General features: G+C 39.8%; 1 protein-coding gene across 1 annotated transcript in view; it reads right to left on the reverse strand.

Moving 5' to 3' along the window:
- brinp3a.2 (BMP/retinoic acid inducible neural specific 3a, tandem duplicate 2) overlaps positions 1 to 3,891 on the reverse strand; it is a 32,692-nt gene extending 28,801 nt beyond the window's left edge. The window contains exon 1 of the mRNA XM_039647770.2: positions 3,351 to 3,891. The gene's annotated coding sequence lies outside the window, so the exon portion shown is untranslated. The remainder of the gene's footprint in view (positions 1 to 3,350) is intronic.
- Between the last annotated feature and the right edge of the window lie 12,229 nt (positions 3,892 to 16,120).

Raw genomic sequence — 16,120 nt, forward strand, 5'->3', positions numbered from 1 at the left:
TGTAAAAGGCTATAACAACTTGTTTTTTTTTTTTTTTACGAGTTGTCCAGTTTAAATAGCTACTGCTAATCAGGTTAGGACATGTATGCAAAGTGTAAAGCTTTATAGTAAATCAGTTAACCATAATAGACATTAAACAGAGGGGTGCATTCCATTAAATGTCCGTAAATGCCAATAAAGGATTGATTACAGGTTAGAAATAAACCTCACAGTAATAGTGCACCAAGCAAGTAAGGCTTACAATTCTTCAGTATAATTGCTCCTTTCATTATTGTCTTTTTGATCGTAAACTTCTTAATTTTACATTTTTATTTGGCCACATATCAGAGAAAGGCTCATACAGGGGGAAAAAAGCTGCAATTTATCTCAGACAAACAACCCATGGTCCCCTTTTCTCAGTTCGGCCAGACACAGAGTCTCCTCTTCAAACAAAGGCCATTACGAAAACATAAACCTTAAACTTAAAGCCATAAACACTCAAAGTCTGTAGGATTTAAATGATCTGAATGATGCTGCATACATAAAGTTGTTACCAGCTACAGAGTTATGAAAAATCCATTTTGCACATCTGACACCATGTACAACAATGTCTGTCCATGTTGAAAGTAAAAATGATATGTAATGCAACATAATGCCAGCCAATTAGAATGAAAGATTTCAGGATTTTGACCTTTCGCTTGACGCTTACCACTTGATAGGACAAAAACACACATTTCAATGGAAGTGAATGCTTGTGGCTTTATCGTGTCACTTTTTGTTAATACCCAATGTGACACTGAGGTAAAGACACAAAGTTTTGTAAAAATCAAACAAATTTTATACGTCAAGAAATTCCCGATGACGGCTGAAACATTTTAGCAGCATTGCTTTCTTGCATTTCTCTTATTGCTTGTCATTTCGTACACGCATCAATGTTTTTGTTTGCCTAGTTGAAAGGTGTCATGTCACATCTTTACCTTCTTTTCAACAGCATACTCCCAAGGCTCTCTTTGTTTTCAAGCTCTAATCAGAGAGCCAATGTTCCTACGCCTGTCTTTTCACACGTTTGTCTCATTGAAATCTCAGCATCAGGATGGATTCGGTGATCCTGCTCATTATCATAAAATAATGGGCTATGGCTCACCATCATAAAGCTTCGCTCCTGTTCAGGCATGTCTGCTTGCTGCATGTTCAACCAATCAGTCGTTGCTGTGAAATTTCTGATGTGCTGGAATTGCTGCAGAAGGGCCTTCATGCTTGAGTCATTCATTAATTTGAGGACTTGTTAGGGAGCCACTTTACCTGCAGACAGCCATTTGAAGAAAAAAAAAAGGCCCCATTGAGGCATATTTACAAGACTAGGAAAGGTTTCACCAGCTCTCTTGGGCTATCATCCATGGCTATATCGCACATCAGTATAGGATGAATGAGCCATTGAGCTAGCACACAACTGGATGCTGATGTTTGCGCGTATTTGTGTAATTGTCCGTGTGCACGCTAAAAGGTCCTTTTTTTGTCTTTTATGTAGCCGCCAAAAGCTCTAAATGGTGTTTTTGGAAAATGGCAAAAAGTGTGCCAGTGGATAGCAATGATGAGAGACAGCTGGGATACAAAGGGACACACACACTTAGTTAGACTCATCACAAAGGGAAATGTGAATGCAGCATTTAGATTGTCAATGTTGTGGTGTCAGTGACTGTTTTGCAAAGACATCCAAGTGCAGGGGTAACAGCATTCTGCAGTTATTGATACATGAGGTGTGTGTGCCTCTATGAACAACAGTAAGAAATTTCCAAATGTGTAGTTAAAAGATCTATTGTCTGATACAAATAATTAAAAAAAAAAAAACTGAAGAACGCAATTCCCTTTAGTGCCACTAGTGGCACTGCAAGAAAACAGTTAAGTTAGGTTAACAAAGACAAAATAATTATAAAAATAATGATTAAAAATGTTCATTAATTTTGTGTGCAGTAATTGCCCCAACCTATCCAAAAAAAAAAAAAAAAAAAATCATTATGTTCAGCCTCATGTCATTCTATCACTTCCTTTTGTCTGTGGAACATAAATAAACTACATTGTTTTTAATTATCTTGTTTTGTGTTCTGCAGAGGAAAGAAATTATGTGGAAATACAGTAAGTGTGAGTAAATGATGACATAATTTAAATTTTTGGTTGAACTGTCGACTTAAGAGCAGAGACTGTCAGGAAGATGCTTTATAGCATGTCTGTTGTGGATAATGAAGAGTCATGAAACACTATTGTGCCCAAATCACTGGCTTTTGCTGTGCTCTCTCCATTGCTCAGAGACAGGGATAATGGCACAGTGGTTTCAAATGTTGTGCACTATATACACATATTTCTTCATCAGAACCCTCACTACCCGACAGCTCATGTAAGGAACGTTTTCTTCTTCTTTTTCTTTGCATTATGCTACTGGATTTTGCTATAATTAAATGTAATAATTTGTTTTTAAATAACTTATTTTAATAACAGGTGGAGTTGATAATGTCACAAATTTTAGCAATATATTAGCTGTTTTACCTGAAGGCAAACATTTATGTCTTATGATTTTCTGTAAGCATACAACTTTGTAGGGTATAGTAAATCAGTAAAAAAGTTTGCTTGATTCTCACACATTGGCATTATCCCTCACTGTAATTATAAACTGTTTGAAAAAAAAAATGGTTCATGGGTATTTTATGCAGTATACGGACAGTTACAGAATCAGCTAAACACTCATTAGTGTGTAAAATATTAATTAGACGAAGTAGCCTGTAACCCTAATAACCTGTAACCTGCATCAAAGGTGCAAAAAAATAAGTAATACAATAAAAGTAATCAGTATTTTTGTCTTCTTTCCTGGAAAATATGTGGACACCTCCCCTCTCCCATATTTACTTTATCTTGCTTCAAACATACATGTGGGAAAATATTTGTGCTTAAACATGACGAAAAAGTTTAAATAGATACATAAATTAACTACATTTATCTTGTTTGAGAAAGTTTTAGGACGTTTTCAAAAAAAAAAAAATATTTTGGCAGTATTGCAGAAATACCAGCATGCATTTAGAGAGAGAGAGAGAGATAAAGAAAAGGACCATGGTATAAATACATGAATGGTCATGAGGGATAACAGTTGTTACTCGTGTAAGGAGTCGTGGATTTGATGGGCTGCTGTAGCCTATTCTCATCATTCATGAGAACGATGTGACGATCATGTTGCATTTCTTCAAAGTTGCCCCGCTGCAGTATGAGGCAACGATTATATTTGCATTGCATAGTCAACTGGCAACAATTTATACCATATCCACACGACCAGCCCAGCATTAAAAAAAAAAAAAAAAAAAAAATACAAATAAAAAACAACTCACCACAACTAGATCAGTGTTGAAACTTCATCCGAACAGGTCCCGTTCTTCGCTGAATGTGTTTTTTTTTTTATTATTATTATTAGTATTATTAGAATTAATATGTCTTCGATATATGAATATTTAACGGGCATCAGAGTAATACGGAAGTAATGAAAGTGTTTGGCGAAAATAGAGGAAAGGTCGCTTGGGCAGCACCTATTTTGAATTGGTGCTACACTATAGTCCAACTTCGGTAACAAATCATCCCCATTATAAAGCGATGGTAAGGTTATCCGTGTAGTGCTCTGAATTGTTCCTTGAAGAAGAAATAACCGTATTTACCTAATACAATGCCGAATATAAATCCACTAGCAGCACAGACAGTTAGAAACAGACCGCAGCTATCAGTTAAACGCGTGGCTCAGTTTAAAATCCGCCAACGGACTGCGACACGGAGGCTTCCTAGTCTCTTTTTGAAGTGCCTGTATATATTCCTCTATAAAGTCGGTCCCATCACATAGCTCTGCTTGACCCTCCTACTCTCTGCATCGTTGTCCGGGAGTGAGAGAGACAGAGCCAAATTTCAATGGATAGACGCTGGCAGACGCGAGCGCGCGCCCTCTCTCACCAAAGTCACATGCTTAAAACACAAGTAGCCCTCTGTAATGGCTTTTCGGAGGACATGCATAAAACTCGAGACGAGGGTGGAATGATAAACAGGCTGTTACCAAATCTACAGATCCCTGTAAGTAAGTGTTTAAAGAAAACGAATTCCTATTTTATTCTCTCTTCTTCTTTAAAATAATTTGTCCGCATAAGTTTAAAATGCTTATAAGCTATCCTAAATAAAGCTTTCTGTTCATGTCCACTGGGTCAGCATATTAGAAACCCATGTCACTTATTTATGCAGGCAGTGTTGGGGAGTTTTCCTTTTCTAAATTAATAATATAATATTTTTTATAAGAATTGTTATTTGTATAAATTATAATGCACTGTAAAATAATGTTGTAAATTATACAGCTAAAAAGTGCCACCCATGTTTGCCATTGCCATAAACATGCTGTGACAATGTTACAAGAATTATATGACATTTTTGTTACTGTATATTTTATAGTCATTAGTCATTAAATAATATAACTTAATGTTAATTTGAGCTGTACAAATCCATTTGTTATTGTAAAATGTAGTTTTATAACACAACTGTCCAATAGAAAGCCAGAAAGTTTATCAAAATTAGCCTCTCCATCAAATTTAGTTTATCAGAGCAGTGTTATGTCAAAAGGTAAACATGAACTAAATAAAATAACATGCAGCATAAAACATTCCAATTTATATAGTTGATATAGTTTTTACTTAAACAAATAGAAAAATATTTTTTTTGTAATATGTATTGCATTGCATTGATTTTACAGTAAAAAATATACTTGTTTAAAATATATGGTAAATGGACTGCATTTATATAGCACTTTCACAGACCTAATGGCCACCAAAACACTTATTGTCTCACATTCACCCATTCATACACCAACGGTGGTGTCAGCCATGCAAGGTGCAATCCAGCTCGTTGGGAGCAGCTGGGGTTAGATGTCTTGCTCATGGACACCTCAACACTCAGTCAGGTGGAACCGGGGATTGAACCACACTAACCATCCAGTTTGTAGACAACCTACTGTACATGAACCACTGAACCACTGCTGCCCCATCCATCCTTCTTTAGACATGCTACTGACTTTAAGTAACACATGTCAACTAATTGTCATTAGCAAATTAGTATACTTTTGTAGGCTGTTAGTGTCACGGATGGAACAGGAGTCAGACAGGTGGTAAGTGAAATGAAATGTGTTTATTTGCAGGTTTCAGATCCAGACAGAGATATGGTATGCAAGCTGACTCTATTCAGGATGTAACTTAGCGGAAGAATAACCAGAGTCTTTGTTTACAGATGCAGATGGAGAGTCACTGGGAACAGGCTAATGACTGGAGACTAAACTTCCATGTGAAGGTTAGCAGGGGATGGACGGAAGGAACTCAGGAAGATAGCAGGTAAGTGATTGTCTGCAGTGTCATGAAGAGACGTGCCCAGACAATGAGTGTGTGAAGAGGAGTTGAATATATAGGGAGGTGAACTGATGAGGTGATGGTGTTTAAAACTCAGGGGATTGTGAAGAAGTGGGAGGAGTGAGTGAAGCAGGTGGAATCCTGACAGTTTGGTTATGGTTAGGTGTTAGGGTTCAGGTTAGTAGAATAAGCTGATTTGTATTTGCCAAATTACTTCTAGTCAGAAGAATTTCAGTTGGGGTACCATCAAAATAAAGTGCTAGCAGATATTAAACAAACAGTCTACTAATCCTCTAATGAGAGTTAGTTAACATGTAGTTACTTAAAGCAGAATGTCAGTAGAATGTCTAAAGTGGACTATCGAAATAAATATATTATTTACTCTTTGCGGTAAGGTAAAAGTCAGCTAATTATATATATATATATATATATATATATATATATATTTTTTTTTTTTTTTTTTCAGAGTGGCATATGCATTTATCGCCTGATTCAATGTTAGGTTATTCTGAAATGTTAGCTGCGCAGTAAGAGTGATTCAGACTGAAGTGGTAACTAATAATCATACTTCTGATTCAGTCTGTTGCAACAATGTCCGTATTTTACTATCAGTATAAATAAGAAAAAAAAAAAGAAAAGAGACATTTAAGCAGCAGGAGTTCACTACGGTCATGCTTTGATGTAGAGCCAATAGGATTTCAGACTAGGGATAACTTATTTTTTTATTGGTGTTAAAGTATTGGTTAAACCCAATGCTGACTCCAATAAAATGTCTCACTAACCATGGACAAATGCAGCACAAATCCATTACAGAGGTTGGCAAAGTGAGATTGTTTGTCTTCTGGCAATCTGCTGGAACACGCATCAGTTCTGTGTGTGTTATCAGGGAGCTGATTGTGATGGATTAGATACATGGGCAATGTCCAGAGTGGACATTCTCTGAATGCAATGCGGTACTGGAACTGTCCGTGTTGCTGAACTGCCACAGAGCCATTGGATTACATACAGAAACTTTTGCCATAGTTATTCATTGTATTGTATATTGGTGTATTAGCCTAATCAACCAAAATAAATATTTCTACTGATTCAATAATTGATTATGCATGGCCAGTACATAAAGACATCTGTGGACTTCAAAGATTAGAGTCATAGCTCTTGGGAAGGCATCTACCAGATGGAATGTTGTATTTCTGCCAATCCATCAAAGGCCCCTTAATGGTGTTTCTTACATTTTCCTGATGGAGGGAACATCATGGAGATGTTGTCTTGATGTACTGAAGCTATGGGTGGCACCTCCGACACATCAGAAAAGGCTAATGAGAATTGGCAAGTGGAATTTGCATGCCACTCCTTCGTAATATGGGTATAAAAGGAGCAGGCATGCATCCACTCATTCAGGTTTGTACTGAGGAGTAGAGAGTATGCCCCATCCATTTCAGTGGGTAGCGCGTTTCTGTAGCAGGAGGGAAACAATGTCTCGTTCTCTCCATCAGAGAACAGAGATCACATCAGTAACCAAGATGTTCCCTAATTGTCAATCACTTTGACGCTGTCTTAGTGTTGTCACGATACCAAAATTATTGTTTTGATACCGATACCAAGTCAAGAATTGCGAATTCAATACTTTCGATAAAAGTATTACTTACAATGCGTTTCACATGCATCTCATTTGGGTAGGTCTGTGCTCTTTAAATGCTGTAATGCTTTAAATGCTGTAATATAATAAGTAACACCAGGTAACGTTTGCTCTCGGGGTCCCCCTACAGTTGGGAAACAGTATTGTCCTCTACTACTGTCGTAAACTCTGTCATCCTACATGCCCGTAGCCTGGGTTTCCTCATTCTGCCTTGCTGCATGCGTGATTTTATTCGCGCTGCTAGGCAGTCTGGACACCGTGAACCAAATTTTCCCCTGAAATAGGGAACCAATCACAGAACGGGGAGGGAGCACAGGCGCATTTGATAAACGTACAGGCCCATTTGATAGATATTCGTAGCACCCAATAATACGGCTCTGGGCATTCGTAAACCAAGCCTCAAATACGAGAAAATGAACATGTGGGTTCCAGACCACGTTTCATTCTCAATGATACGTGGTCTGGCGTTAGCCAGGCTAACGTGCACGTGCATTTGTTGACAACCATGATAGCCCTGAACACTGTAGGAGGAGGTCACGTGCAGGTGTTCTGCTTGCGTTGCGTGCGAAATGTCTTCATCCCAGGTACAGTGGCATATATTTCAGCATGTCATATGAATATAATTTCATGGTTTTTTATTTTTTTCTAAAAACAAATGATCGCGACGCTAAATAATTGAAAAACATGTACATGCTCTGATTATAATCATATTATAATCATATAGCCTATAGATCATTTTAGCTGATGTTTTGTATGCTTAATTTTGTCACCTTGCAAATTAATGTTATCAATGATTGGTGATTTTTTTTTTTTTACAATTTTTTTTGTAATTGTATTTGCACTTGATTTTTTATTGTTCAAATCTGCTTTCTCCATGACGTTATTGGTGCTGGCGGCCCGGCGCAACAACAGGTTTAAGAGCTTTTCAGTTCTTCAGGAAACATTCAGACAGTGTTTCGCTTCAGTTTGAAACCAGACAAACTTCACATGCTTGTCTTCCTGGACCCAGGGAGTGCGGAATCTGTTCTTTCTTTGAAAATGTGGGTACCACTGTCCTTTGGGACAGCAGAAAAACAAAAACATAAGGGAACCAAATATTCTCTGCCCGGCCCTGCACCGGGGGAAGGAGCAGTGTGTTGAACAATGTGAGCAACTCATGCATCCCTGGGTCGCCCGTCTCAGGGACACTTTTAATAAGGCTTATTGGAGTTCTCATGCATCTGATGGGCCTGTCTGATGCTCTCGGTGGCCCGGGCAAGCATGGCCACAAACTTGGAATCACACATACTCTGGGCCACCTCACCCAAAGGTGGGCGCCCAGCCAAGTCTTGTGATTAAGAAGCATTAGCCCACCCTCTGATGCTGCTTTCATCAACTCGGCCAAAACACTCGTGTTGTTGCCCCTGAGTGCTAGCTAATGAGGTCTCGGACATTGCAACAGGACCAGCACAGGAAGCGGATGAGTTGACTCTCTCTTTAGTAAGAAAACAGAGTCGTGATCGCAACGTTGCAATGGTTGCAATGTTCTTGCAGTAAGAACATGAGCCATCCACAAAAGCTTTCTCCACATGGAAATGACCCAAACACGTGAGGCCGTCTGATGAAAAGAGATATCGACTGCACCCAGAAACACACAATCGAAAAGGCATCTTTAAAGATGTACAGTACTATTGGTCTGTGTTTTGCTCTTTTAGAGGAAAGCTGCTATTTTATGTTGTTGAAGCACCCAGGGGAACTCTCTCAGCACTTATCCATGCACTGCCTGGAGACAGACCGCTTAAATGTGCCGCAACACCAGCAACTCGCTTCTTCCGTAGGTAAATGAAATGAGCTTGGCTCCGAAGAACAAATCTGAACGCCACTCCTTTTATACTAATATGATGGGGAAGTGGCATGCAAATTCCACTCACTGATTCTCATTGGCCTTTTCTGAAGTATCAGAGGAATTTGGACTGTTACTGACAGATAGGGAACAAACTTTGTGTACTGCTGAAGAAAGAAATGCATAAATGTTTGAAATGGCATAAGGGTGAGAAAATTATGACAGAATACTCATTTTGGGTGATCTATCCTTTTAAGAGTATGAAACGTTAGTATTGCATCAGTCTTGTCACTTTACACACTGAAAATTATTTCTCAGTAAACCAAACAACGTCCTGAAGGACCTAAAGGTCCTCGTGTGGTAACATCTAAATTAACTGATTTTATTCAAGTCAACATATAATTTATTTTGACTGAATCATTTAGAGAAAAAAAACACGTTCACTTTATAGTGTGCTTATGGTAGACCCTAAACATTACAGACAGCCATGACATCACATCTTAAAAGCAAATTATTTGAGAATCTCACTGCATTTCTCCTGTTAATCAAACCATCTGTTTTCTTGCCTAAAGCACCATTTTTACGTGGTCTGAGGATCCTATCAGTTTCTTAAGCTTTTTAGTTCCTGCTGAGCACAGTTGGAGATTGAGATTATCTCTGACTGAGTTGGAAAACTTTCTCTTGCAATGGAGTCTAATGCTCTCAGATTTTGTTGTAATTTGACCTTGGCCTTCCTCAATATCCTGTGGTGAATATAGAAGAGCGTTGATTCAGATAACTCCATTTCGTGAGCTTGCAAAATGAATTTAGCTCTGTTGGACTAAGCACTGTTTCACCCCAGGTTTATTCATCCTGGTTTATCACTTTCAAGAATAGAACCATCCAGAGCTGTTATCTGCTTTACATTTAAACAGGCAGAATTATTCCGTACCATCTGAGCTGGTGAGAAACACACAATACCTCCCACAGTTTAACACATGCTATTTATTTTATGATAGACTCAACTACTCAACTGGGTGGAGTATTGAAATGAAAAGCAAATTCTGGTCATTGTAATATCATAGGGTGAATTACAGCAATATCTTACTGTATCTGTTCCTATCACTTCAGAATGCTTTTATTATTTATTTAGGATTATAAGTCTCCCTATTTTTATGTACTCATACTGTTTTTAATATTACCTCATAGGAGATGTCTCTATTGATTTTGGCATTGAGTTTCTCTTGCTGAGAAAAATCTGCAGACACTTTGATTGTAACTCATATTTCCCTATTCTTTCGCATTATAAAATGTTGTCTCTTTGTACAGTGACTTACTGCTAGACCCCTGCTTGTGACTGTAAATGGATGTGTGTTATGGATGTGTGTTGAATATACTAAAGATGTAATGAAATTTATTTCAACTCAAGTAAAATCATCAGTATATTAATTTCATTGCTCAGTGTGGCAGCTGATTTTTTTAAATCTCTAATTTTCTGTTCTCTTATGATGGTTTATTTAATAATAAAAGGTATTAGTCCTTATTTATTTTAATACTGCATGTTTTGGATTTTTTTAAAAAGTAACAAATTAGTTATTTTATTTTTCTATATTTTGTTATTTACGGCTTACATCACGCTGGGCACGTTCTGGCGGGGCACGTCAGTCAAGCTCGCATGAGCTGACTCTCAGCTGATCCATGTCTACCTACTGTATAGGAAAACGACGCCTATCACATAAGGTCCATTCAATATTATCAGCAGCTTTATCGGGTTGCTCAGGATATAATTACCCTCCTCCGTCCTCAGATCCTCTTCTCATCCAGTCAGGACTTGGCCATCTGATATTCCTCTTTGAGACTAATTTCTTGGATTCTGATCTCTTATGGGAGGTTCTCTCGTACTGCGTAATATCTTCCGATGTGTAGAGGAAATTAAACCTCTTTTCCACAAGATATTGAAGCCAAAAAATATCCTTAATTTTGAATGAATGTAAAACTCGTTGCGGCAGCATACAGACATAGGCAAGACGGCTCGCGTGCCTATTGGCTGTCCAATAGGCAACTGCAGCAGCCTATTGAGAGAGGCTCTGTGTGACGACAGATCCAATGGGGGTGCTTCGCGCCCACTACGTCACATCACGCTGAAATGGGCGTGGCCTGGGTCTATAAATATAGCTTTATGGGCTGAAATAAGCTGATTTTTCATCTCTTCAGTGAAGCTCACGGATCTGAGGTCACAGCCCTGTGGATCTCCCTCCCTCTGCCCGTGAGTCGTCAGGGAAGCGGGGCAGCATCAAATCAGAGCTGATAAGTCTGCTCTCACAGGCGTGGTGAACCTCGGCCTTGAGCACCATTGCTGAGAGACACCTATGGCTGACGCTATCGGAGAAGCCGGACTCTGAGTGCTCCATGTTCCTCAACGCACTCAGCTGGCCTCTTCAAATCATCCGTCAAAGATTTTGCTGTTCAGAAGACGTCACAGGTTATGAAGCACTTCTTACCAAAGTGCTCTAGCTCTGCAGCAGGTCACCCAAAACAGCCATCTGCTCGAAGTTTCCAGCCGCAGCGGGGTCAACCCTGGGACCAGAGATGTTCGTTCATTGTGCAGTAAACAAGCCGGTACCACTGCCTGTACCTGCACACAAATGCCGTTTTTTTAAGCCGACCCAGGTAAATCACATAAAGAGTTTCATTTCTGGTATTACGGCCACAACCGATGGTGTTATGAGTGTAATAAAACTGCCCACGACCCAGTGTTCATTCCTACACACAAGCACAGCCCGTCACAGTACAGGGCTCGCACAAATAAAACCGACTTATGTCGGTTGTGCATTAAATGTAGTGAGTGACCCACAACCCAGTCCCCACAAACACTACACAATGCATGCCCCACAGTTTCTGTAAAAACAAAACCAATACACATTCAGTCAGCTCAGGCCGACAGTGTTTTCAGTGCAGTACGTGCTTACTGGGGGTCTCAGACCCATTCTAGATCTAAGACAGCAAAACAAGTGCTTGTGAAATGCCAGTTCAAAATGCTCACATCCAGGAAAATCCTCGCACAGATTTGTCAAGAGGACTGGTTTAAGTGTATAGATCTGAAGGACGCATATTTCCATATACAAATAGCGTCACGTCACAGGCGATTCATGAGATTTGCCTTCGAGGGCCAGGTGTATCAATACACAGTCCTGCTGGTCAGCCTGTCCCTAGCACCTCGCACATTTACGATGTGCATGGATGTGGCTCTTGCACCCCTGAAACTTTTTGAACTATTTGAACAATTGGCTGATTCTAGCTCGATCACACTTCGAGGACCAACACAGGACCATGTTACTCGAACATCTCGAGAAAGTCAATTGGGTGAAAAGTTCCCTGTCTCCCAGTCAGAGAATATATTTTCTGGGCACAGAACTGGATTCGCTGTCTATGACAGTGCGACTGTCGATAAAAGGATAGCAGGCAACAACGCGCTGAGGCATTTTTGTCCCCAAATAAAAGGTCACCAACATCTTGGTCCGCTCGGACAACATGTCAGTGGTGGCCTATATAAATTTCTAGGGTGGCGTCAGGTCCCAAAACCTTTACAGGCTGATGAAACAAATCCTGGTCTAGGCTCAGCACAATCTGCGCACATTGAGAGCAGCGTATGTGCCTGGTCACCTGAATTTGAGACTAGACAGACTGTCCAGAAACAATTTTCCACCAGGAGAATCATCTCTGCACCCGCAGATGGTCCTACTGACATTCGACAGAGCGCAAGTAGACCTGTCTGCGTCCCAAGAAAAAATGCTCACTGTCCAAAGTTTTTCTCCAAAAGCAGGGATGTGCTGGCCCATGTCTGGCCCCGCTGCCCACTCTATGGTTTCCCCCCGCCTCGGGTACTGGAACGAATCAGGGAAAAGGGATGCTCAGTGCTACTTGTGGCTTCGCTCTGCAAAAACCAGGCTTGGTTCCCAGTTCTGATGCAGCTGACACGCACTGCCCCATGGCCAATATAGATGAGGAAAGACCTCTTCTCTCAGGCCAAGGGCTCGATTTGGCACCCTCGCCTGGAGCTGTGGTCCCTGCACGCATGGGCCATTAACGGGTACCCGCTAACCTCCTGGAGGGAGTGTTAAAGACGATCAAGCAGACTAGAGCCCCGTCTACAAGACGACTCTATTCATCAAAATGGTCTGTGTTTTCTGGCTGGTACAAAGCTTACCCCTTTTCACCCCTAGAATACAGGGTTACGGAAGTCCTCTCCTTCCTTCGAGAGCTACTGGATAAGGGCGGAACCCCATCCACGCTCAAGGTTTGTGGTGGCCATAGCAGCATTTACCAAACCCGCGACTGGCCAGTCACTGCGGAAGAAAGATCTAGTCATCTGCTTCCTTAAGGGAGCTAAGAGGCTGAATCCTCCCAGACCCCAACTCAATTCCGATGTGGGACCTTTTTACGGTTTTGGATGCCATGAAAGGTGCCCCATTCGAGCCAATCCTTTTGTCAGACATGAAACATTTGTCGTTCAAGACAATGTTTCTTATTGCTCTCGCTTCAGTGAAGCACATCGTTATGTGTATGGAATTTGGGCCAAATGACTCAAAGGTCATACTCAAACCAAGATTCGGGTACGTGCCTAAATCCCTCAACACACCATTCAGGGCTCAGGTTATTTCCCTGTCTGCCCTGTCGGTTTACAACGAGGAAAATGACGCAAGCTTCCTTTGCCCAGTTAGGGCATTAAGAGCACGTGTGTCTCGCTTGTCTGTTTTAAGACAGACTGAGCAGCTCTCCGTTTAGTTCAGCGAAGGTGCTAAGGGACTAGCCACATCGAAACAGAGCTTATACAGGCGGATAGTTGTTGCCATAGCACTGGCCTACACTTCTAAAGGCATACAGTGTCCTTTGGGTATCAGAGCACACTCCACAAGAGGCATGGCCTCGTCGTGGGCTTGGTCTAGCGGGATTACCTTGCTGCTTTCCCTGCATTTTTCCATGCTTGGCTGCATGGATGGTATGATCAAAACAGAACCATCCTGCCAATCCAAACATTATACATTATACAGTGTATCCACTATACAGTGGATAACACATAAGCACAAGTTACTGTCGTAAAGAAGAAGCAACAAAAAAATGAGGTCTGCCTGAAAGAGAGATGCTTGATGATATGAAATATGATATGATAGGGGAGTGATGCACCATACTTCTGTTAGAAAAGTTTTTCTGTTCAATTTTGAAACCCGGCAGGCAACAGTGTTCCTAATCTGGAGGCGAATAGTCTTGAGACAGAAAGAAAAAAAAAAAAAAAAAAACATTACACAGTTCACTGCCTTCTCTCAAACAACCACACGATCAATAGTCTGAGTGGTTGCCTGACAACTGAACAAACAAATGTTATTCTAGATTTATACAGTTAAAACATACCCCGACTAATGGTTCTGAAAATGCACTGGTTTTAACAAACATAAAATTATTAGGCATTGCTAAATTAAATCTCAACTGCACGTATTGCACATGGAAATCGAGTGTTGTGTGCTTCAGAGGTTGTTTGGATAAATCTTGGAAGTCTGCAATGACGGAAATAATTCAGGGTCATAAGAATGACTGCTTTCTGACAACGTTGGGAAGAGAGCTGGCAAAAAAGTGCATGGCTCAGCATATTATATGGTGCCATTAAAATTCAATTTATAACCAGTTTCAGGCATTGCCTGTTCTTTCAAGTAATATGAAGGCAGCTCACCTTCCAAGTCGAAGATGTGGCAGACATAGCAAATTGACATGGCATTTCAGTGCCATGGAGCTATTTATTAACCTTATCACTGCTTGAACTTTCTTAACAATACCCTTCTAGTGTAGAGACCTGGTCAGCATTGTCAGCCGCTGAAATGAAAGTGAAATTCATCGAAAATAGGTTGGCTGCATCTTCAAATTCAAAAGTATGAAAACCTGCCAGAACTAGTGAAGTGCATCTTTACAGCAATAACAGGTCTGGAAATGCTGCAGGCTGAAAAGATTAAATACACTTGTTAATCACTTTGACCTGAATGTTCAAGATGTACTTGACTGTTTAGGGATTTTAGGGCTTTTCACACTCAAAATTGTTAAGCCCGGGATAGGTCATTCTAAACTCTGGATTAACAGAATCCTGGGTTATCTTTCTCCGTGTTCACACAGTTCAATCTTTACCCAGGGTCATTTACATAAACATGCATGTGTCCTTATTTGCATATATACACTGCGGATCATTGACTGGACAAATACAACACACTGGGTGGGTTAAGTGCTTCTTGCTTGTGCTCATTATTTGGGCTTGTAAATTCCTTTTGTAGTCTTTCAGAATTTTATTTTGAATGATAAACATCTTTCGGTCTCTTCTTAAAGTCAGCATGAAATGAAAGTTGCATAAGTCTTTTGTGATGCATTGCATATCTGAGTGAAATTGGGCAAGCTCATTGGGCAAGAAAAAATGTAGGACGGGAATTGATTTCGTCCATCAGGAATTGATTAGATATTTGGATCATTGTGGTTTGCTATTACTGTGATTTCATGCGAGTGACAGGTTGTCCAAGTGCTGTATCGGGAATAAGTCATGGCTTCGCATCGTGACTAACAACGCCCTTCATAAGTGACTTATTCACGATACAGCACAGCCAGTTGTACCTTCTTCCTTACACATAGAACTGTTGGGTGAAGCGGCCACAGCCGTGTTTTATTGTGAATAAAACACAGCTATTAACCAATCAGAATCAAGGACTGGAATGAACCGTTTTATAAGACTGTATAAAGCACATGAATATTTATCAAGGCAAGTTGAGTTTATTTGGTCGTTTGGTGCTAAACAACTGCCCTTTACTTGATGTACTCTGCAGTGTTTCACACTCTTGAAACATTTACTATTGTATATTTTAACATACACTGTTAAAAAAATAAATAAATAAAAGTCAGCTACGGCTGCCAAACAGAAAACGTTAAAAAAGTAAAATATCCTAATTTAAATTAAGTGCAAGATACTTTTACAGAAATTGCCATCAAATATTTTACAGAAAAAACACTGTTATTTTACAGCTATTATCTGAATAATTATGATCAAACACCTGTAAAAAAATATATAATATAAAAACAGTCAATGTCTGTCAGCAATGGCTGCTATACAAAAAAAAAAAAAACATAATTGATGTAAAATATCCTAATTTAAATAAGTGCAAAAGATTTTACAAAAATCTTCATTAAGCATTTTAACAGAAACAGCTATTTCCCATATATTTCCAGATTTTTTTATTTTTACTAAAAAACATGGAGTTAACTACATGC

This window comes from Pimephales promelas, chromosome 8 (genome assembly GCF_988280905.1).
Source record: "Pimephales promelas chromosome 8, fPimPro1.hap1.1, whole genome shotgun sequence".
Classification (NCBI taxonomy): Eukaryota; Metazoa; Chordata; class Actinopteri; order Cypriniformes; family Leuciscidae; genus Pimephales; species Pimephales promelas.